Source organism: Mesoplodon bidens (assembly GCF_964165515.1).
Source record: "Mesoplodon bidens genome assembly, chromosome: 3".
Classification (NCBI taxonomy): domain Eukaryota; kingdom Metazoa; phylum Chordata; class Mammalia; order Artiodactyla; family Ziphiidae; genus Mesoplodon; species Mesoplodon bidens.
Genome location: NC_138178.1, coordinates 65342438 through 65366061, shown reverse-complemented (window position 1 = coordinate 65366061; position 23624 = coordinate 65342438). Strand labels below are relative to the sequence as shown.

The 23624-nt window shown below is 38.7% G+C and overlaps 1 protein-coding gene across 8 annotated transcripts in view; it reads right to left on the bottom strand.

Moving 5' to 3' along the window:
- Positions 1-23624, bottom strand: part of SCAPER (S-phase cyclin A associated protein in the ER) — a 509648-nt gene that overhangs the window by 401973 nt on the left and 84051 nt on the right. The gene's annotated exons all lie outside the window — the stretch shown is intronic.

Sequence of the window (23624 nt, the reverse complement as noted above, 5' to 3'; positions counted from 1 at the left end):
GTCCGCCTGCTGATGCAGGGGACATGGGTTCGTGCCCTGCTCCAGGAAGATCCCACATGCCGTGGAGCGACTAGGCCCGTGAGCCATGGCCACTGAGCCTGCACGTCCGGAGCCTGTGCTCCGCAACAGGAGAGGCCACAACAGTGAGAGGCCTGCGTACTGCAAAAAAAAAAAAAAAAAAAAAAGATGGAGAAATATACCATGTTATTGGATTGGAAGAATCAATACTGTGAAAATGACTAGACTACCCAAAGTAATCTAAAATTCAATGCAATTCCTATCAAACTACCAATGGCATTTTTCACAGAACTAGAACAAAAAATTTCAAAATTTGTATGGAAACACAACAGACCCTAAACAGCCAAAGCAATCTTGAGAAAGAAAAACAGAGCTGAAGGAAAAAGGCTCCCTTACTTCAGACTATACTACAAAGCTACAGTAATCAAGACAGTATGGTACTGGCACAAAAACAGAAATATAGATCAATGGAACAGGATAGAAAGCCCAGAGATAAACACACACACATATGGTCACCTTATTTTTGATAAAGGAGGCAAGAATATACAGTGGAGAAAAGATAGCCTCTTCAATAAGTGGTGCTGGGAAAACAGGACAGCTACATGTAAAAGAATGAAATTAGAACAATCCCTAACACCATATACAAAAATAAACTCAAAATAGATTAAAGACCTAAATGTAAGGCCAGACACTATAAAACTCTTAGAGGAAAACATAGGCAGAACATTCTATCACATAAACCACAGGAAGATCCTTTTTGACCCACCTCCTAGATAAATGGAAATAAAAACAAAAATAAACAAATGGGACCTAATGAAACTTAAAAGCTTTTGCACAGCAAAGGAAACCATAAACATGATGAAAAGACAACCCTCAGAATGGGAGAAAATATTTGCAAATGAAGCAACTGAAAAAGGCTTAATCTCCAAAATACACATGTGGCTCAATATCAGAAAACCAAACAACCCAATCCAAAAATGGGCAGAAGACCTAAACAGACATTTCTCCAAAGGAGATATGAAGATTGCCAACAAACACATGAGAGGATGCTCAACATCACTAATCATTAGAGAAGTGCAAATCTAAACTACAATGAGGTATCACCTCACACTGGTCAGAATGGCCATCATCAAAAAATCTACAATCAAAAAATGCTAGAGAGGGTGTGGAGAAAAGGGAACACTCTTGCACTGTTGGTAGGAATGCAAATTGATACAGCCACTATGGAGAACCGTATGTGGGCTCCTTAGAAAACTAAAAATAGAACTACCCTATGACCGAGCAATCCCACTACTGGGTATATATCCTGAGAAAACCATAATTCAAAAAGAGACATGTGAGGGCTTCCCTGGTGGCGCAGTGGTTGAGAGTCCGCCTGCCGATGCAGGGGACACGGGTTCGTGCCCCGGTCCGGGAAGATCCCACATGCCGTGGAGCGGCTGGGCCCGTGAGCCATGGCCGCTGAGCCTGCTCATCCAGAGCCTGTGCTCCACAACGGGAGAGACCACAACAGTGAGAGGCCCGCATACCGCAAAAAAAAAAAAAAAAAAAAGAGACATGTGCAACAATGTTCACTGCAGCACTATTTACAATAGCCGGGACATGGAACCAACCTAAATGTCCATCAACAGATGAATGGATAAAGAAGATGTGGCACATATATACAATGGAATATTACTCAGCCATAAAAAGAAACGAAATTGAGTTATTTGTAGTGAGGTGGATGGACCAAGAGTCTGTCATACAGAGTGAAGTAAGTCAGAAAGAGAAAAACAAATACTGTATGCTAACACATATATATGGAATCTAAAAAAAAAAAGAAAAAAATGGTACTGAGGAACTTAGTGGCCAGGCAGGAATAAAGACGTAGATATAGAGAATGGACTCTAGGACACGGGGAGGGGAGGGTGGAGCTGGGTCGAAGTGAGAGTAGCACTGACATACATACACTACCAAATGTGAAATTAGCTAGTAGGAAGCAGCAGCATAGCACAGGGAGATCAGCTCGGTGTTTTGCGATGACCTAGAGACTTGTGTCAGGGAGGGTGGCAGGGAGGCTTTCGGCCTCCTGGCTGAGTTCACCTTGTTGTAAAGCAGAAACTAACAGTATTGTGAAGCAATTATACTCCAATAAAGATCTATTAAAATTTTTTTGGAAAAAATTAAAAACACAGAATCCCTCAATAAAAAATGTAAATAACCCAGGATAATATCCACAGCAGGAACAACAGGGATATTCCTTCCTAAAAGAAAGTCTTTAAATGAACAAAAATGAAAAGCTTTGATGTTTAGATCAATATGATATGTTTGATCTAAAGCTTTTTTAAATAACTTTTTCAGGTTCATGAATAGCACCCAAAACAGTAAGTGTTACAATAAATACCCAATATTTGTTTAATGAAAGACAAGTCCACTTGAGTTCTAGTCTTTAACTCTGCTGCTAATTCATTATGTAATGTCAAGCATGAACTTTGTTTTACACTTTCCTATTGGTAAAATAAGAGGGCTGGATGATATGATATCTAAGATTATATTCAGATATCATGATTTATGATTCTTTTTCACATTCTGCTCCATTTTGATTTCTAATACCAATCAGATGTACATTTTTCATTCTTTTTTCCGACAAAGCTACATTTTAATATGTCTGTTTATATTTCTCCATTTTTTATTGTGAAGTTTTACATGAAAAATACTTTCTAATTATAAATAGTAAACAAAAACTACCTTTTTTGGAAACTTCTATATATCCCTGGACCCTTATAAATTCATCCTTTTGATACTTCAAAGACACAACTCTTAAAAAATTTCATGATAAATCTTATACAGTTTTACTCTATTGTGAATAGAACTGAATTACAGGGTGTTAGTGTGGTTACTAAACTAAGTATAAGATTTTTTAAACTTTTTTTAATACTATAACAAAAAATTTCTGTCTGAAGCAAATAATTTTAAAACAAAAATACCTCTTGAAGAATCACTGCAGCTTGAACTAAATAATAATAAAGATGATACATTTTTTTAAAACCTTATATTTATAAGTAAAAACCAAGAAAAGGTTCTAGAAGTGCTTATCTTATTTAGGGGGTTCCCATAAATTTTTACTAGAGTACTACAAACTAGATTTAAGACCCACTTATTATGTTTTTACTGTTACCTACCCAGGAGTGTGGCAGAAACAAAAATAGAAGATGACACAGTCTTCATTAAAGATGCTTCCAATTTCATTAAAAACACAAACCACCAAACACTTTTATACAAGAAACAGATCAAGATCAAAGTTCAATGTAAATACTCATCGGGGAAGAAAGCCATAAAAGATAACTGAATCTTTAAACAAGTATATTTCTAGAAAATCTGTCTTACTAATACATGACTAGGAACAATTACAGCTGCAAACTCCTCCAATTGTTCAATTTATTGCTTTACTGGAGGATAATTGATATATTTATAAATAAATTATGTTACTTAGCTCATATTTTCACTATTAAATTAAATGAATAGTAAACCAAATTAAATAAATAGCAAACCAACATAAACGCCCTAATCCCATAATCAATCATTACAGCTTTCCAACTAAAATTAAATAATAGTTTAAGAGAATGTTCACCTGAGATGTTAGTGTATATAACAACAAAGAGGACTGCAAAGATAAGGTGTATGAGAGCTTATCATTGTTATTTCTGATGTCGTTATCATTACCAATAGGCTTTGTAATGCAAGCTCAGTGGCAGCACATCATCATGGATTACCTTTGCAAGAATCACTTACATGACTATGCCTCTATTACTTTAAAAATGTGAGCAAAAGAGGGATGCATGTAGTACAACTACATCATACTGCAGCTATATCTCACCTAAATGTTTGTTTCATCCTCTTCTGAAGCAGAAAACAAGAAGCCTCTTGCCTAAGAACACTGGGCAGGATTTCCTGGGGTACAACCCTTTTTGAAAATCCATTTCCTAAAGATTTCTCTCTCTGTTCCCCAAGAACGAACTCCTTGATTCACCCCCAGGGCACCACCCAAACAACAGAATTTCACTGTTACTCAGTAAATGTTATAGATTCATTGTTTATGTTTTTAATCTTTTTGTCCTGTTCTATTCAGCTACCTTACTTTATATATTTCAATATATTTAGTTTTTCATGGGAATCATGGAAAGACAGGAGGTGTCTGCTAATTTAATTGCAACAGAGTCATTCCAAAAAGGGACTTAAGTCTGAGATAAATACAGCAGAGCAGGTTAACAGGAGTTGAAGCTAGCTATTGGAAGACAAAATCAGAATAACAGGCAATAGGTACTGAGCAAAAACCTTGACAGGGTTCATAGAGGGGATTAGATCAAGAGAATAGGATGCAAGATGAAGCAGTATCCAGATAGACTGAAGCCATAAGCATGGTTAGAAGAGACTGGTAATCTAGAAGACTATCCTGTTGCCACAACCAACAATTGTGACCAAATTACTAGCCCTGCTGAATGAGGCCTGGTGAGAACAATGGAGAAGACAACAGCAGAGGCCTTTCTAATGAACCTCATCATCTTGACAGGAGACTAGTTGACTAAACCTTTCTTGGGATGGCTATCTATGACAGCTCCTTCCAACTTTTCAGGGAGGAAGTTAAATTTCCAAGCCTGTATCATCATACCCCCATGATCCTTTCTCATCCATGTGAACACAGCAGGGTTTAAGTGAAATAAAAGTTAATCAAGGATTTGTGGTATATGTTTTTCAGGTAGCAATCATTGTAAATAATTTGATGAAAGTTATGAGCCCTCTACCCAAAATAATATACATGAACAAAATAATTTCACAGTACCTTCAAATGATTCAAACACATGAATCTAAGAATCCCTACTTGAGACATTTTCCAGGATAGAACATACATTAGGACACAAAATAAATTTCAATAGGTTTTAAAAGATAGATATCATACAAAGTACCTTCTCCAACCACAAACAGGATGAAGTTAGAAATCAATAACACAAGTAAAACTGGAAAATTTACAAATTTTTGGAAATTAAACAGCACGCTCAAACAGCAAATGGATCAAAGAAAATCTCACAAGGGATATTAGAAAATACTTAGAGATACATGAAAATGACAACACAACATATCAAAACATACGGGATACAGCTAAAGCAGTGCTCAGGGAAATATTTATAGCTTTAAATGCTTACACTAAAAAATATGAAAGGTCTCAAAAAAACTTAACTTTACAACTTGAGACACTAAAAAAGAAAAACAAACTAAATCCAAAGCTAGCAGAAAGAACTAAGAAAGATTACTGAAGAGATAAACAAAATAAAGAATAAAAAAATAGAAAATAATCAATGAAATGAAAAGTTATTTCTTTGAGAAGAACAACAAAGCTTATAAACCTTTAGCTAGATAGACTGAAAAAGAGAATTCAAATTATTAAAATCAGAAATGAAAGTGGGAACAAATTACTACTAATTCTACAGAAATTAAGAGGATTGGAAGAGAGTACTATGAGTAACTGTCAACAAATTGGATAAACCAGATGAAATGGACAACTTCCTAAAAAACACAAAACCTACCAAGACTAAATCATGAAGAAATACCTGAAGAGACTTCTAACTAGTTAGGCAATTGAATCAATAAAAATCTCCAAACAAAGAAAAGTCCTGGATCTGATGGCTCCATGGGTGAATTCTACTGAACATTTAAAGAACTAATACCAATCCTTGTAAACTTTTCCCAAAAAACTGAAGGTGGGGGGAACATCTCCTAACTCATTCTATAAGGCCAGATAACCCTGATACCAACCCACACCGCGATCCTATAAGAAAAGAAAACAAGAGATCAATATATGAACACTGATGCAAAAATCCTCAGAAAATACTAGCAAACAGAATTCAGCAGCATACTAAAAGGATTAATTAAACACCATGCCCAAATGAGATTTATTCCTGGAATGCAAAGATGGTTCAAAATGCAAAAATCGGGCTTCCCTGGTGGCGCAGTGGTTGAGAGTCCGCCTGCCGATGCAGGGGACACGGGTTCGTGCCCCTATCCCGGAAGATCCCACATGCCGCGCAGCGGCTGGGCCCGCGAGCCATGGCCGTGGAGCCTGTGTGTCCGGAGCCTGTGCTCCGCAACGGGAGAGGCCACAGCAGTGAGAGGCCCGCGTACAGCAAAAAAAAAAAAAAAAAAAAAATCAATCAATATAATATGCTACGTCAATAAAATGAAGGAAAAAACCCATATGATAATCGCAAATGAAGCAGAAAAAGTATTTGACAAAAATCAGCACCCATTCATGATAAAAAAACACTCAACAAGCTAAGAATAAAAGCAAGCTACCCAAATATAGTAAAATCCCTATATGAAAAATACACAGCAAATATCATACTCAATGGTGAAAAACTGAAGGCCTTCCTCAAGAACAGGAACAAGACTAGTATGTCCTCTTTCACCTCTTTTTCAACAAAATACTGGAAGTTTCAGCCAGAGCAATTAGGCAAGCAAAAGAATAAAAGGCATACAGATTGGAGGGAAGAAGTAAAATTATCTGTTTGCAGATGTTACGATCTATTATATAGAAATCCCTAAAGACTCCACAAAAAAGTTGTTTAAAATAATAAATGAATTTAGCAAAGTAACAGGATACAAAGTCAACACACAAAAATCATTTGCATTTTTCTATATACTGACATTAAACAATATAAAAAGAAATGCAGAAACAATTCCATTTGCAATACCATCAAAAAGAATGAAACACTTAGGAGTTAACTTAACCAAGAAGGTGAAAAACTTGTACAACAAAAACTACAAAACATAGCTAAAAGAAATTAAAGAAGACATAAATAAATGGAAATACATACCATCTTCATATAATGGAAGACTTAACATTATTAAAATGCCAATACTACCCAAAGCAATTTACACATTCAGTGAAATCCCACTCAAAATCCCAAGTTTTGCAGAAATACAAAAACCCAGCCTAAAATTCATACGGAAACTCCAAGGACCCTAAATACCCAAAACATTCTTGAAAAAGACCAACAAAGCTGGAGGACTCACATCTCCTGATTTCAAAACCTACTACAAAGCTACAATAATCAGAACAGTGTGGTAAGTGATATAAATACAGACATATAGACCAATGGAATAAAGAGCCTAGAAATAAATCTTCACATATATGGTCAAATGATATTTGACAAGAGCACTAAGACCATTCAGTGGGGAAAGGACAGACTCTTCAACAAATGGTGCAAGGAAAACTGGATATCCACATGCAAAACAATGAAATTGTGCCCTTACCTAACACCATACACTAAAATTAACTCAAAATGGATCAAAGACATAAATGTGAGATGCAAAACTATAAAGCTCTTAGAAGAAAACATAAGGCAAAACTTTCATAACATTGGATTTCGGAATGATTTATTGGGTATGACACCACAGACAAAAGCAACAAAAGAAAAAATATATAAATGGGACATCATGAAATTAAAAAAAATTTGTGCATCAAAAGACATTACCCAGAGATATTCAGGAGTTGAGGAAGATGGCGGAAGAGTAAGATACGGAGATCGCCTTCCTCCCCACAGATACATCAGAAATACATCTACACATGGAACAACTCCAACAGAACACCAACTGAACGCTGGCAGAAGACCTCAGACCACCCAAAAGGCAAGAAACTCCCCACGTACCTGAGTAGGGCAAAAGAAAAAAGAAAAAACAGAGACAAAAGAATAGGGATGGGACCTGCACCAGTGGGAGGGAGCTGTGAAGGAGAAAAGGTTTCCAAACACTAGAAAGCCCCTTCGCGAGCAGAGACTGCGGGTGGCAGAGGGGGGAAGCTTAGGAGCCACAGAGGAGAGCGCAGCAACAGGGGTGCGAAAGGCAAAGTGGAGAGATTCCCGCACAGAAAATCAGTGCCGACTGGCACTCACCAGCCCGAGAGGCTTGTCTGCTCACCCGCCAGGGCAGGCGGGGGCTGGGAGCTGAGGCTCAGGTTTCGGTCAGATTGCAGGGAGAGGACAGGGGTTGGAGGCGTGAACACAGCCTGAAGGGGATAGTGCACCACGGCTAGCCGGGAGGGAGACTGGGAAAAAGTCTGGACCCGCCGAAGAGGCAAGAGACTTTTTCTTCCCTCTTTGTTTCCTTGTGTGCGAGAAGAGGGGATTAAGAGTGATGCTTAAAGGAGCTCCAGAGATGGGCGCAAGCCGCAGCTAACAGCGCGGACGCCAGAGACGGGCATGAGACGCTAAGGCTGCTACTGCCGCCACCAAGAAGCCTGTGTGAAAGCACCGGTCACTATCCACACCTCCCCTACTGGGAGCCTGTGCAGCCCACCACTGCCAGGGTCCCGTGATCCAGGGACAACTTCCCCGGGAGAACACACAGCGCACCTCAGGCTGGTGCAACATCATGCTGGCCTCTGCCGCTGCAGGCACGCCCCACATCTGTACCCCTCCCTGCCTCTGCCTGAGTAAACCAGAGCCCCCGAAGCAGCTGCTCCTTTAACCCCGTCCTGTCTGAGCAAAGTACAGACGCCCTCAGGCAACCTATATGCAGAGGCGGGGCCAAATCCAAAACTGAACCCCCAGAGCTGTGCGAAGAAAGAAGAGAAAGGGAAATCTCTCCCAGAAGCCTCAGGAGCAGTGGATTAAATCTCCAAAATCAACTTAATGTACCCTGCAGCTGTGGAATACCTGAACAGAAAATGAACCATCCCAAATTGAGGAGGTGGACTTTGAGAGCAAGATATATTATTTTTTCCCCTTTTCCTCTTTTTGTGAGTGTGTATGTGTATGCTTCTGTCTGAGATTTTGTCTTTAAAGCTTTGCTTTCACCATTTGTGCTCAGGTTCTGTCCGTCCGTTTCTTTTGGGGTTTTTTGGGTTTTTTGTTTTGTTTTTTTTCCTGTACACGGGCCTCTCACTGTTGTGGCCTCTCCCATTGCGGAGCACAGGCTCCGGACGCGCAGGTCCAGCGGCCATGGCTCACAGGCCCAGCCGCTCCGCGGCATGTGGGATCCTCCCGGACCAGGGAGCGAACCAGTATCCCCTGCATTGGCAAGCAGACTCTCAACCACTGCGCCACCAGGGAAGCCGCTGTTTTATTTTGTTTTGTTTTTTACCTTTTAAACAAAATTTTTTAAATAATTATTTTTTTATTTTAAACTTCATTCAATTTTATCTTTATTTTATTTTATTTTATCCTTTTTCATTCCTTCTTTCTACTTTTTCTCCCATTTTTTCTGAGCCATGTGGATGAAAGGCTCTTGGTGCTCCAGCCAGGAGTCAGTGCTGTGCCTCTGAGGTGGGAGAGCCAACTTCAGGACACTGGTCCACAAGAGACCTCCCAGCTCCACATAATATCAAACGGCGAAAATCTCCCAGAGATCTCCATCTCAACACCAAGACTCAGCTTCACTCAACGACCAGCAAGCTACAGTGCTGGAAACCCTATGCCAAACAACTAGCAAGACAGGAACACAATACCACCCATTAGCAGAGAAGCTGCCTAAAATCATAATAAGTCCACAGACACCCCAAAACACACCACCAGACATGGACCTGCCCACCAGAAAGACAAGATCCAGCCTCATCCACCAGACCACAGGCACTAGTCCCCTCCACCAGGAAGCCTGCACAACAAACTGAACCAACTTTAGCCACTGGGGAGAGACACCAAAAACAACGGGAACTACGAACCTGCAGCCTGCTAAAAGGAGACCCCAAACACAGTAAGATAAGCAAAATGAGAAGACAGAAAAACACAGAGCAGGTGAAGGAGCAAGATAAAAACCCAACAGACCTAACAAATGAAAAGGAAATAGGCAGTCTACCTGAAAAAGAATTCAAAATGATACTAAAGATGATCCAAAATCTTGTAAATAGAATAGACAAAATGCAAGAAACATTTAACAAGGACCTAGAAAAACTAAACATGAAACAAACGATGAACAACTAAATAAATGAAATTAAAAATACTCTACAAGGGATCAATACCAGAATAACTGAGGCAGCAGAACAGATAAGTGACCTGGAAGATAAAATAGTGGAAATAACTCCTGCAGAGCAGAAAAAAGAATGAAAAGAACTGAAGACAGCCTCAGAGACCTCCGGGACAACATTAAACACACCAACATTCGAATTATAGGGATCCCAGAAGAGGAAGAGAAAAAGAAAGGGACTGAGAAAATATTTGAAGAGATTATAGTTGAAAACTTCCTTAATATGGGAAAGGAAATAGTTAATCAAGTCCAGGAAGCACAGACAGTCCCATACAGGATAAATCCAAAGAGAAACTCGCATTGACACATATTAATCAAACTATCAAAAATTAAATACAAAGAAAACATATTAAAAGAAGCAAGGAAAAAACAACAAGTAACACACAAGGGAATCCTCATAAGGTTAACAGCTGATCTTTCAGCACAAACTCTGCAAGCCAGAAGGAACTGGCAGGACATATTTAAAGTGATGAAGGAGAAAAACCTACAACCAAGATTACTCTATCCAGCAATGATCTCATTCAGATTTCATGGAGAAATTAAAACCTTTAAAGACAAGCAAAAGCTAAGAGAACTCAGCACCACCAAACCAGCTTTACAACAAATGCTAAAGGAACTTCTCTAGGAAAGAAACACAACAGAAGGAAAAGACCTACAATAACAAACCCAAAGCAATTAAGAAAATGGAAATAGGAACATACATATCGATAATTCCCTTAAATGTAAATGGATTAAATGCTCCTAACAAAAGACAAAGATTCGCTGAATGGATACAAAAACAAGACCTATATATATGCTGTCTACAAGAGACCCACTTCAGACCTAGGGACACATACAGGCTGAAAGTGAGGGGATGGAAAAAGATATTGCATGCAAATGGAAGCCAAAAGAAAGCTTGAGTAGCAATTCTCATAACACACAAAAGAGACTTTAAAATAAAGACTATTATAGGAGACAAAGAAGACTACATAATGATCAAGGGATTGATCAAAAAAGAAGATATAACAATTGTAAAGATTTATGCACGCAACATAGGAGCTACCTCAATACATAAGGCAAATACTAACAGCCATAAAAGGGAAATCGACAGTAACACAATCATAGAACGGGACTTTAACACCCCACTTTCACCAATGGACAGATCATCCAAAATGAAAATAAATAAGGAAACACAAGCTTTAAATGATACATTAAACAAGATGGACTTAATTGATATTTATAGGACATTCCATCCAAAAACAACAGAATACACATTTTTCTTAAGTGCTCATAGAACATTTTCCAGGATAGATCATATGTTGGGTCACAAATCAAGCCTTGGTAAATTTAAAAAAACTGAAATTGTATCAAGTACCTTTTCCGACCACAACGCTATGAGACCAGATATCAATTACAGGAAAAGATCGGTAAAAAATACAAACACATGGAGGCTAAACAATACACTACTTAATAACGAAGTGATCACTGAAGAAATCAAAGAGGAAATCAAAAAAATCTAGAAACAAATGACAATGGATACACGATGACCCAAAACCTATGGGATGCATCAAAAGCAGTTCTAAGAGGGAAGTTTATAGCAATACAATCCCACCGTAAGAAACAGGAAACACCTTGAGTAAACAACCTGACCCTGCACCTAAAGCAATTACAGAAAGAAGAACAAAAAACCACCAAACTTAGCAGAAGGACACAAATCATAAAAATCAGATCAGAAATAAATGAAAAAGAAACGAAGGAAACGATAGCAAAGACCAATAAAACTAAAAGCTGGTTCTTTGAGAAGATAAACAAAATTGATAAACCATTAGCCAGACTCATCAAAAAAAAAAAGAAGACCCAAATCAATACAATTAGAAATGCAAAAGGAGAAGTAACAACTGACACTGCAAAAGTACAAAGGATCATGAGAGATTACTACAATGAACTGATTGCCACTAAAACAGACAACCTGGAAGAAATGGACAAATTCTTACAAAAGTACAATCTGCCAAGACTGAACCAGGAAGAAATAGAAAATATGAACAGACCAATCACAAGCACTGAAATTGAAACTGTGATAAAAAATCTTCCAACAAACAAAAGCACAGGACCAGATGGCTTCACAGGTGAATTCTATCAAACATTTAGAGAAGAGCTAACACCTATCCTTCTCAAACTCTTCCAAAATATAGCAGAGGGATAAACACTCCCAAACTCATTCTGCGAAGCCACCATCACCCTGATACCAAAACCAGACAAAGATGTCACAAAGAAAGAAAAGTACAGGCCAATATCACTGATGAACATAGATGCAAAAATCCTCAACAAAATACTAGCAAACAGAATCCAACAGCACATTAAAAGGATCATACACCATGATCAAGTGGGGTTTATTCCAGGAATGCAAGGATTCTGCAATATACGCACATCAGTCAACGTGATACACCATATTAACAAACTGAAGGAGAAAAACCGTATGATCATCTCAATAGATGCAAAGAAAGCTTTTGACAAAATTCAACACACATTTATGATAAAAATCCTTCAGAAAGTAGGCATAAAGGGAACTTTCCTCAACATAATAAAGGCCATATATGACAAACCCACAGCCAACACTGTCCTCAATGGGGAAAAACTGAAACCATTTCCACTAAGATCAGGAAAAGACAAGGTTGCCCACTCTCACCACTTTTATTCAACATAGTTTTGGAAGTTTTAGCCACAGCAATCAGAGAAGAAAAAGAAATAAAAGGAATCCAAACTGGAAAAGAAGAAGTAAAACTGTCGCTGTTTGCAGATGACATGATACTATACATAGAGAATCCTAAAGATGCTACCAGAAAACTACTGGAGCTAATCAATGAATTTGGTAAAGTAGCAGGATACAAAATTAATGTACAGAAATCTCTGGCATTCTTATACACTAATGATGAAAAATCTGAAAGTGAAATTAAGAAAACACTCCCATATACCACTGCAACAAAAAGAATAAAATATCTAGGAATAAACCTACCTAAGGAGACAAAAGACCTGTATGCAGAAAATTATAAGACACTGATGAAAGAAATTAAAGATGATAGAAATAGACGGACAGATATACCATGTTCTTGGATTTGAAGAATCAACATTGTGAAAATGACTCTACTACCCAAAGCAATCTACAGATTCCATGCAATCCCTATCAAACTACCAATGGCATTTTTCACAGAACTAGAACAAAAAATTTCAAAATTTGTATGGAAACACAAAAGACCCTAAATAGCCAAAGCAATCTTGAGAACGAAAAATGGAGCTGGAGGAATCAGGCTCCCTGTCTTCAGACTATACTACAAAGGTAGAGTAATCAAGACAGTATGGTACCGGCACAAAAACAGAAATATAGATCAATGGAATAGGATAGAAAGCCCAGAGATAAACCCATGCACATATGGCCACCTTATTTTTGAAAAAGGAGGCAAGCATATACAGTGGAGAAAAGACAGCCTCTTCAATAAGTGGTGCTGGGAAAACTGGACAGGTACATGTAAAAGTATGAAATTAGAACACTCCCTAACACCATACACAAAAATAAACTCAAAATGGATTAAAGACCTAAAGGTAAGGCCAGAAACTATCAAACTGTTAGAGGAAAACACAGGCAGTGCACTCTATGACATAAATGACAAGATCCTTTTTGACCCACCTCTTAGAGAAATGGTAAAAAACCAAAAATAAACAAATGGGACCTAATGAAACTTAAAAGCTTTTTCAAAACAAAGGAAACCATAAACAAGATGAAAAGACAACCCTCAGAATGGGAGAAAATATTTGCAAACGAAGCAACTGACAAAGGATTATTCTCCAAAATATACAAGTAGCTCATGTGGCTCTATATTAAAAAAACAAACAACCCAATGCAAAATTGGGCAGACGACCTAAATAGACATTTCTCCAAAGAACATATACAGATTGTCAACAAACACATGAAAGGATGCTCAACATCACTAATCATTAGAGAAATGCAAATCAAAACTACAATGAGGTATCACCTCACACCAGTCAGAATGGCCATCATCAAGAAATCTACAACAATAAATGCTGGAGAGGGTGTGGAGAAAAGGGAACACTCTTGCACTGTTGGTGGGAATGTAAATTGATACAGCCACTATGGAGAACAGTATGGAGCTTCCTCAGAAAACTAAAAACAGAACTACCATACGACTCACCAATCCCACTACTGGGCATATACCCGTAGAAAACCACAATTTTAAAATAGTCATGTACCACAGTGTTCACTGCAGCTCTATTTACAATAGCCAGGACATGGAAGCAACCTAACCCAAGTGTCCATCGACAGATGAACGGATACAGAAGATGTGGCACATATATACAATGGAATATTACTCAGCCATAAAAAGAAATGAAATTGAGTTATTTGTAGTGAGGTGGATGGACTTAGAGACTGTCATACAGAGTGAAGTAAGTCAGAAAGAGAAAAACAAATACTGTATGCTAACACATATATATGGAATTTTTTTTAAAAAGTGGTTCTGAAGAACCTAGGGGTAGGACAGGAATAAAGACGCAGACATAGAGAATGGACTTGAGGACACGGGTAGAGGGAAGGGTAAGCTGGGACCAAGTGAGAGAGTAGCACTGACATATATACACTACCAAACGTAAAATAGATAGCTAGTGGGAAGCAGCTGCTTTGCACAGGGAGATCAGCTCAGTGCTTTGTGACCACCTAGAGGGGTGGGATAGGGAGGGTGGGATAGGGAGGGTGGGAGGGAGCCGCAAGAGGGAGGAAATATGGGAATGTATGTATACGTAGAGCTGATTCACTTTGTTATAAAGCAGAAGCTAACACACCACTGTAAAGCAATTATACTCCAATAAAGATGTTAAAATAAAAATAAGAAAAAATGAAAGATTAACGTCATTGGTAAAAAGCACTACAAAAGGAGGAAAAAAAAAACGAGACAGGGACATACCCAAAAGGACAAGAAAAAAGTTTACCAGAGAGTAATAAGGGTCTTTAAAAGGCAATGTATTGACACTAGGAAACAGGGAGGGGATGTGTGAATGGGAAAAAAATGCAAAAAATGAATGAATAGGAACTTTGAAGCTGACAAAGAAGAAAGCATGGGTGGCTGGGAGAGTGGTAGTCATTAACAGAAATAAAGAAATCAGGAAGAAATCTTTTAAAATGAAAGTATAATATGGTTTGATAGCTACTCCTAAGAACTAGGCTACCATTACTAGGAACTTAGCCCAGATAAGTCAGGTTTGACTAACCCCAGTAATAGTTACAACATGGTGACTGTGGGATCAAGTTATTAAGTTATTCCAAATACCCCAAAGAAAAATAATCTATTCTCTATTGATTATAATAAATGAGAACCAAATACAAGGAACAAAGACTTATCAACGAAGACATCATCAATGAAGTGTCATGTTAAATACACTAAAAAATAACAATTCATCTACCTCTACAATTTAAACACTGAATCATAAAATAATGTCTCAGGAAATGTTATATACATAGGAGTAATTATTCTTTAATCAATAAAAAGAGCAAAATTTTACTGTAAGCGTACAATGAATGAAAAACAGCAAAGAATACATAACCAGAATAAGACCAGATACAGATAGAGGAAAAGATAGTTATTAATGGGGTGGAAGGTGGGTGAAATAGGTTAATAAGTTGGTCAAAAGGTACAAACTTTCAGTTACAAAATAATGAAGTCCAGGAAATGTAATGTACAGCATGGTGACTATAGTTAATAATAATGTATATTTGAAAGTTGCTAAGAGAGTAGATCTTAAAACTTATCACCAGAAAGAAAAAAAAATTGTAACTATGTGTGGTGATGAATGTCAGCTAGAGTTATTGTGGTGATCATTTCACAGTTTATACATATCCTGAATAAATAAAAAGTAAAAAGTAGATTTTTGATAGTTATTAATGTAAAACAATGGTGAGGTAACCAAAGCCTAGTCCATAAGTGCACAGGTGAACTCTTAGCCACTCTCCCTGTGCAGAATCTCATGTTCTTTGTAACAAAGTGCAATACCCGAGCTAAAGGGCAATAGGCAAATCAAACAAACCAAAAAAAGATAGAGAGATTATAATATTAACATCACACAAAACAGAATTCACAAATGTTAAATTCACAGTGAAAATACTACTCATATGATCATTTTTACAACTAATAATAAGGCAGCAAAATGGTTTTAAAAATCTTAGTACCTTTATTTTATATATTTTCTTTTCAAATTTCTGTAAAAGACCATCAATTTTTACAGCAAAAATTAAGAAATTGAGACGCTTACAGTGTATAGAGTAGTAAAATATAAGCAATGAGAACATAAAAGGTGGAGTAGGTCAATGGAATTGTGCTGTTGTAATGTCCTTACACTCTTCATGGAACAGTCTGATACTAACTGAAAGTAGATTATGATAAAGTAAACATGCATGTAATACTTATTCCTACAGCAGGTTATTACCTAAAAGTTTTGCCTTAAGTTAAATCTGATTTTCCAATAGAAACAATGGCATTAAATGAAGATGTTTTCCTAGGGGCTCAAATTCAAGGCCTCCCTCTGCTGGTCACTGCTGAGTATACTTCGTTGTGGCAATGCCCCAAACTGGCAATGCACAGACTGAGAGGAGGTCTTCTCCCAGAGCCCGCCCATCCTCGGTGCTCCCCACAACTGATCTAACATGGCTCCCCATCTCCAGGTCAAAGCCTCTGAGGACACTCCTCTAACCACTTCACTCTCCACCCTTCTCTCTCCTACAATCCAAGGCTCTCCAGCCTATTGTTTTGCTGCAAAAACTTCTTTTGCACTTCTAGACTTTTGCACTTGTGTGCCTAGATGGGATAATTCTATAAATCTATTTTGCAATTTAAAAAAAAATTCTCAGAAATTCAAGGAAATATTGAAGAAACTGCAATAGTAGTGGGAGACTAAAATATCTGTGTCTGACAGATCAAGGAGATTAAAAAAAGTAATAATTTGGAGTATGTAAATAGTAACTTTAAAAATATAAACTTATCAATTTCTATCTACAGAGAATCAACCTTACATATTGCTACCATGTCCAAAGGATATTTGCAAATACTTAGCTTCTTTACTTTCTCCACGTCTATCAGGCTTCTGCAATAGTCATTTCCTTCCCCATCCAGCTTAGGTTCCATGGTCCACTACTCGAACTACTCTCTTACCCTCTTCAGTCCTTTACTTTACTTCAGTCCTTTACACTGCATCTGCCTAAAAAATACCTACCCATGATTAATTCATCTACCCACCATCTTTGTGCATTTTTAGCAAGCGACTGAATGCTAAGTATAACTCAGGAGAGAGGAGAATCACATCACTGTGTAAACCAGTGTCTTCACCCCCAAAATCTATGTAGTCTCATTGCTTCACACAGCCTTTTGACATCTATTTACAGAGCATTTACTATGTTTCAACACCAGTTCCAAGAACTGATGATGGAGGGGTGAACAAGACAGTATGGTTTCTGTCCTCATGGAGCTTACTGTCTAGTAAGGGAGACAGATATAAAAACAACAAACTAAACAATTATGTAATTTCAATTGTGATAAGTGCTTCTAGGGAAAGTATTAAGAGTACAGTCGGGCCATACGCACCCAAGCAGAAGCCATGGATACCCAGGGCTGAATGTACTATGTCATTTTATGTAAGGGGCTTGAGCATCCATGGATATTGGTATCCACAGGGCAGGGGTTGGGAGAGAAGGTGTCCTGGAACCAATCCCCTGCAGATACTGAGGGACGACTGTATATTATAGGGGAACCTGGTTTAGTCTGAAATATCTGGATAGGCTCCCCCTGAGGAAGTGACACTTAAACTGAAACCTAAATTAAGAATAGAAATTAGGTAAAAGGAATGGGGGAGGGCTTCCCTGGTGACGCAGTGGTTGAGAGTCCGCCTGCCGATGCAGGGGACACGGGTTCGTGCCCCGGTCCGGGAAGATCCCACATGCCGCGGAGCGGCTGGGCCCGTGAGCCATGGCCGCTGAGCCTGTGCGTCCGGAGCCTGTGCTCCGCAATGGGAGAGGCCACAACAGTGAGAGGCCCGCGTACCGCAAAAAAAAAGGGATGGGGGAGGTGAGGAGGTGCTGGGCAAGGAGAATCAGGGATTAGTGTTCTGGCAGAAAAATCAGAATGTGGAAATGTCTGAAGACTGGTGAGCACATGGCTTGTTTGACTAACTGAAAGAAGGCTGGTTTAAATGAGGCAGAAGGGAAGAGAGAAAAGTGGTGTGAAATGAAGTTAGCACCAATCAAGTCACTCAAGATTTGAAGGTCATGCTGAAGATTTTAATGCTCAGAGCAAAGGGAAACTTTTGAGGAGCTCTCATCAAAAAAATTAGAGCTTATTTTTGTGGTTTTTAAGTATCATTTTGTCTATAAGGTGGAGAATGGATTGGAAGGATGCAGGGAGTCCTGTTACAAGGTTTCAGTTGTAATCCAGGCATTTTTTACTGGTGGCTTGGACTAGAATGGTAGCAGTGGAGAATGAGAGAAGTGGACAGATAAGAAAGATTTAGTAAGTAATCTGAAAGAGGCCGATTCATTGGACAGTGGCTGGTGTGAGGTGAAGGGAGGAGGGGGGAAGAGAAATACATCTTCAGGTTTGGGGCAGAGGAAGTTACCATGAACTTGGTTTTATATACGTCAGTTTGACATGCTTGTGAAATATCCAAGTGGAGATGCCAACTAGGCAAGTTGGACATACAAGTCTGAAAATCAGAAGAAAGATATAGGCTAGACATATAAATTTAAGAATCATCAGAAAATGAATAGTAAATTAAGCCATGGCATGGAGAAAACGCAGAGGGAGAAAGATGGTCTAAAAGGAGCTTTAATGACTTCTCAAAAGCTAAAGGTCAGGTGGAAAAGAAAAAGCCAATAAAGAGGAGGCAGAAGCAGCAGCCAACAAAGGAGGAAGAAAACTAGCAGAGGTTGTTCCATAAAAGCCAAAGAAGGGAGTGCTCTAAGAAGAGGGGAGTGGTCAACAGCATGAAATGTTACTCAGCAATCATGGAAGGGACTGAAAAACAGCCACTGGACTTACTGAGTGACTTTAATAAGAACTTAACAGGAGTTCTGATGGGATGTGACACCAGGTTGGAGTAGACTAATGAGTACCCAGGAGAAAAGGAAATGAAGGTAGCAAATGTAGAAAGTTCTTCTAAGAAACTTGGTTAAAAAGGGGAGGAGGAAAATGGGGACTGGGAGAGTAGATGAAAGGATAAGTAAAGTAGAGAAAGGGTTTGGGGGTTTCTTCTTCTTGTTCTTATTTTTGTAGTTCAGAATGGAAGAGAAATAAGCATGTTGTATGCTGATGGGAAAAGAATCTAATTAGGAAAACTGAAGATACAGGAAAGAGAAGAATTTCCAATCTCAACTGTGACCTTCAAGGCTGCTGGGCAATCTTGTGGTTTCTATATGTCAGCCCTTTCATTCTCCATCACAATTATTTCAGACCTTTCCACTCTCTTCAAACTTCCAACCCCACACCTACTACTTTCCAAAATAAAAAGAGCAAAGAACCTATCAAATGGAATTTCAAATTCTTATCACAAATTTCCACCTTGATCCCATCTGTTCTTATCCCTCTTGAAGGCCAAGTTGAACAGCTTTCTCTCAACTGCAGTCATTCTTAACCTATGCACCACTCCTACTTCTTCCATGGCTTTTGGGACATTCCTATTCTCCTATCTTCTTCCTACTTCTATAATGATTCCTTCTCTGTCCTGGACCTATATTCTTCTTTCTCCATCTGTGACTTCTCCTTTCAGCTAATTATAAAATTTATTTTCTTTTTATTGCGTGTCATACCTTTGTAAGCACTTTCTCACATCTCATTTTGATCCTTACTTGTTGAATTGAGAAGTCTCAACTATTGAGATATAAACATAGAATACTTTTATTTTTCCCCCATATAACTAACTACTCAGTTGAATACTAAACCTGCTGAGCATGCTCAGTGAAATTCCACTGTTTTTCAGTCACATTCAATTATCAAAGCTTGGTTTTTAAATCCCATCTACAGACAACCTGCCTATTAGCACAGGTGAGAATTACATGGCCTTTAGCAGATGCTTCTGGTGGGGAAGAACACAGCTTGTCCTCACTGTGTCTCTCCTCTCTTCCTCCTCTGTATCCCTTCAAACTCTCCTACATTCACAAACTTATGTCCTTGCCATAAGCGGAAGCTGTGGGAACAGAGCAATAGCCTACTTAATATAGATCTCACCAGTTATTAGTGGGATCTACTACAGTCATCAGCCAGTCCTTCTCCAGGGACTAAGGTGATACTGACCACCAAAAGAATCAAGTGCTGCCAGGCAGAGATGCATCCCTAATCTTTCTCTGAATCAATCTGAAGTCACTGGTCTCTACTGATCTCTGCAGTACATGGTAATTTCTGCACAGGGAACATTCATGGTTCTCTAGGCAGTGGTCAGGTTCACCCTGGCTCCCTCTGCCCAAGCAGTATCTGCCTCAACTCCAACAGAGGTTGGTATATTTTACCTAACCAAGTATCCCCACAGGAAGCCCCTATTACTCCAACATCTTCACTAATGTACACAATTCTACCCTCACATAAATCGTGAGATGCACTGGGGGTCTTCTTTACTTGGTCAATGACAAGTCCCATCCTATCTCCTTCTAAAGAAAGCATACTACCCTAAAGTCCCTTCAAGCCCAGCTGGCATGAGCTACTCCAGCAAGCTTATTATGCTATGAAATCTCTAAGGGAGATGTAGGTACCAGTCTCTATATTCAAGGATGCCCCCAAAATTCCAGAGCCACACATCCAGTTCCCCCAGGTTGAAATGGAAAACAGGGAATGGAAAGTACAATATGTTCCCAGTATGCTTTCCCCAAAAATCTCTCAACATATTCCACAGGCACCAAAATCAGTACGGCAAAGATCCAGCCAGAGAACAAGATGCCGGTCTCCTGCAGCCATACATGCAAACTTCACAAGCAATTCACGCACCACATCAAACTTCATTAACTGTGCACTCCCCAAAAGGCAATCTCCCCCTATCCCACTTTATATGGAAGAAGGGGAAATGCAGTGGTGATGGTCAGAGCACAGCTTTGCTGGAAAAGTCAGTTCTTAACAAGTCATGCAGTGAAGTAGCTGATGGCATAACAGGAATGCCTTTAAACGAAAAAAATGAGAAATTTAGCCTCTTGATTAAAGAGATTGGCTCTGGTCAGCAATCTTGGTTGATACAGTTAAGATACTTTTTCATGCTGTACTTATCATGTGAATTACATAATACAGGAGTTATTAACTGCATTTTACATATGAGACAAAGAACTGAACTGTGGTTACTTAACAAAGGCGTTGCACAAAAATCACAAAGAAGGATAAATATTATCAGTAAATCAACAAAGGCTGAATGCACCTGTACAATGAGGATCTATAAAATGACGGTTATACATCTTACAAAGGTACTAATCAAATGAGATAATGGATAGAAATGCTTTTAAAATGAGAATAGAACAAAACAAAAATAGAACTCCAGTTATTATATACCCAGCACATGGATAAAGCAAATATTAAACTGTATATTTTTACATCACCACCTGTAAGTCCTAGATGGGGAGAGGAGCAGAGTTGGGTATGAAATTAACTTTTAAGCTCCCAGATTTTATTTCTCAGCATAAACCTTTGAGCATCTTGACACAGTACAAAGAATAGAGAACACATTTCTACTCCTCTGTCAAAATCTTCTCCATTCTTTCTTTCTTTTTTAATTAAAAAAATATATTTATTTATTTATTTATTTTTGGCTGTGTTGGATCTTCATTGCTGTACATGGGCTTTCTCTAGTTGCGGTGAGCAGGGGCTACTCTTCGTTTTGGTGCGTGGGCTTCTCATTGTGGTGGCTTCTCTTGTTGCGGAGCACAGGCTCTAAGCACACGGGCTTCAGTAGCTGTGGTACGTGGGCTCAGTAGTTGTGGCTCACAGGCTCTAGAGCACAGGCTCAGTAGTTGTGGTGCACAGGCTTAGTTGCTCTGCGGCATGTGGGATCTTCCCGGACCAGGGATCGAACCCGTGTCCCCTGGATTGGCAGGCGGATTCTTAACCACTGTGCCACCAGGGAAGTCCCTATATTGCATTATTTTACTTTGTATTTGAAAATTCTCATAATAAAAAGTTAAAAATTAAAAGAAATTTTTTTTAAATCTTCTCCATTCTTGTAATGTATACTGTTTTTTGGGGTGTGTGTTAGTTTCTGCTTTATAACAAAGTGAATCAGTTATACATATACATATGTTCCCATATCTCTTCCCTCTTGCATCTCCCTCCCTCCCACCCTCCCTATCCCACCCCTCCTGGAGGTCACAAAGCACCAAGCTGATCTCCCTGTGCTATGCGGTTGCTTCCCACTAGCTATCTACCTTATGTTTGGTAGTGTATATATGTCCATGCCTCTCTCTCGCTTTGTCACAGCTTACTCTTCCCGCTCCCCATATCCTCAAGTCCATTTTCTAGTAGGTCAGTGTCTTTATTCCTGTCTTACCCCTAGGTTCTTCATGACATTTTTTTTTCTTAAATTCCATATATATGTGTTAGCATATGGTATTTGTCTTTCTCTTTCTGACTTATTCTGTATACTGAGGCAAGTTATCTACAACTTGCACAACCAATTTCTATTACTGTTAAACTTTCACAAAGCTTTGACAGGACTGAAAATAAAAGCTACACTGTCTTTGTTTCATATATATGTTGATTTGTATCATATATTTTTTTTTCTTTTTTTTTTTCGCGGTATGCGGGCCTCTCACTGTTGTGGCCTCTCCCATTGCGGAGCACAGGCTCCAGACGCGCAGGCTCAGCGGCCATGGCTCACGGGCCCAGCCGCTTCACAGCATGTGGGATTTTCCCAGACCGGGGCACGAACCCGTGTCCCCTGCATCAGCAGGCAGACTCTCAACCACTGTGCCATGAGGGAAGCCCTTGTATCATATTTTAGATTCCACATATAAGTGATATCACATGGTATGTGTCTTTCTCTTTCACTAGAGATGATAATCTCTAGGTCCACCAATGTTGCTGCAAATGTCATTATTTCATTCTTTTTGATGGCTGAGTAATATTCTATTGCATATATATAATAAATTTTTTAAAAAAAGCTACACTGTCTAATGGCAAGTCTAGCTTCCCTGAATACAGTATCAGAGATAGGTGCAAGAGTTTCTGCTCATCACAGAGACATGGTTGCAATTAGTCCAACTCACTTCTATAAAGAAGTATACATTTGACAAATTTGATTTCTTCAGTCAACCTTTTGTTATTTTTAATCACAAAATCAAAGAATCTGCTGATCTTATTGATCTCTAGGGATGACCTAAAGATTATCGAGGCCCACATGCTCATTTTATATAAGAAACTATAACCCAAAATTAAATCCAATAGTGTTTTCTACCACAACATGCTGATTCATTCCACCCCAATGATATGATTTTCCTTAAAAATATTTTTCTTAAAACATAAAAAGTTTTACATGCTGATAGTAACAATATTAATTGCGACAACTAAAGCATAAATTTGGGTGATTTCAATCACTGTTCATTCTGAAAAGTGTTTCTG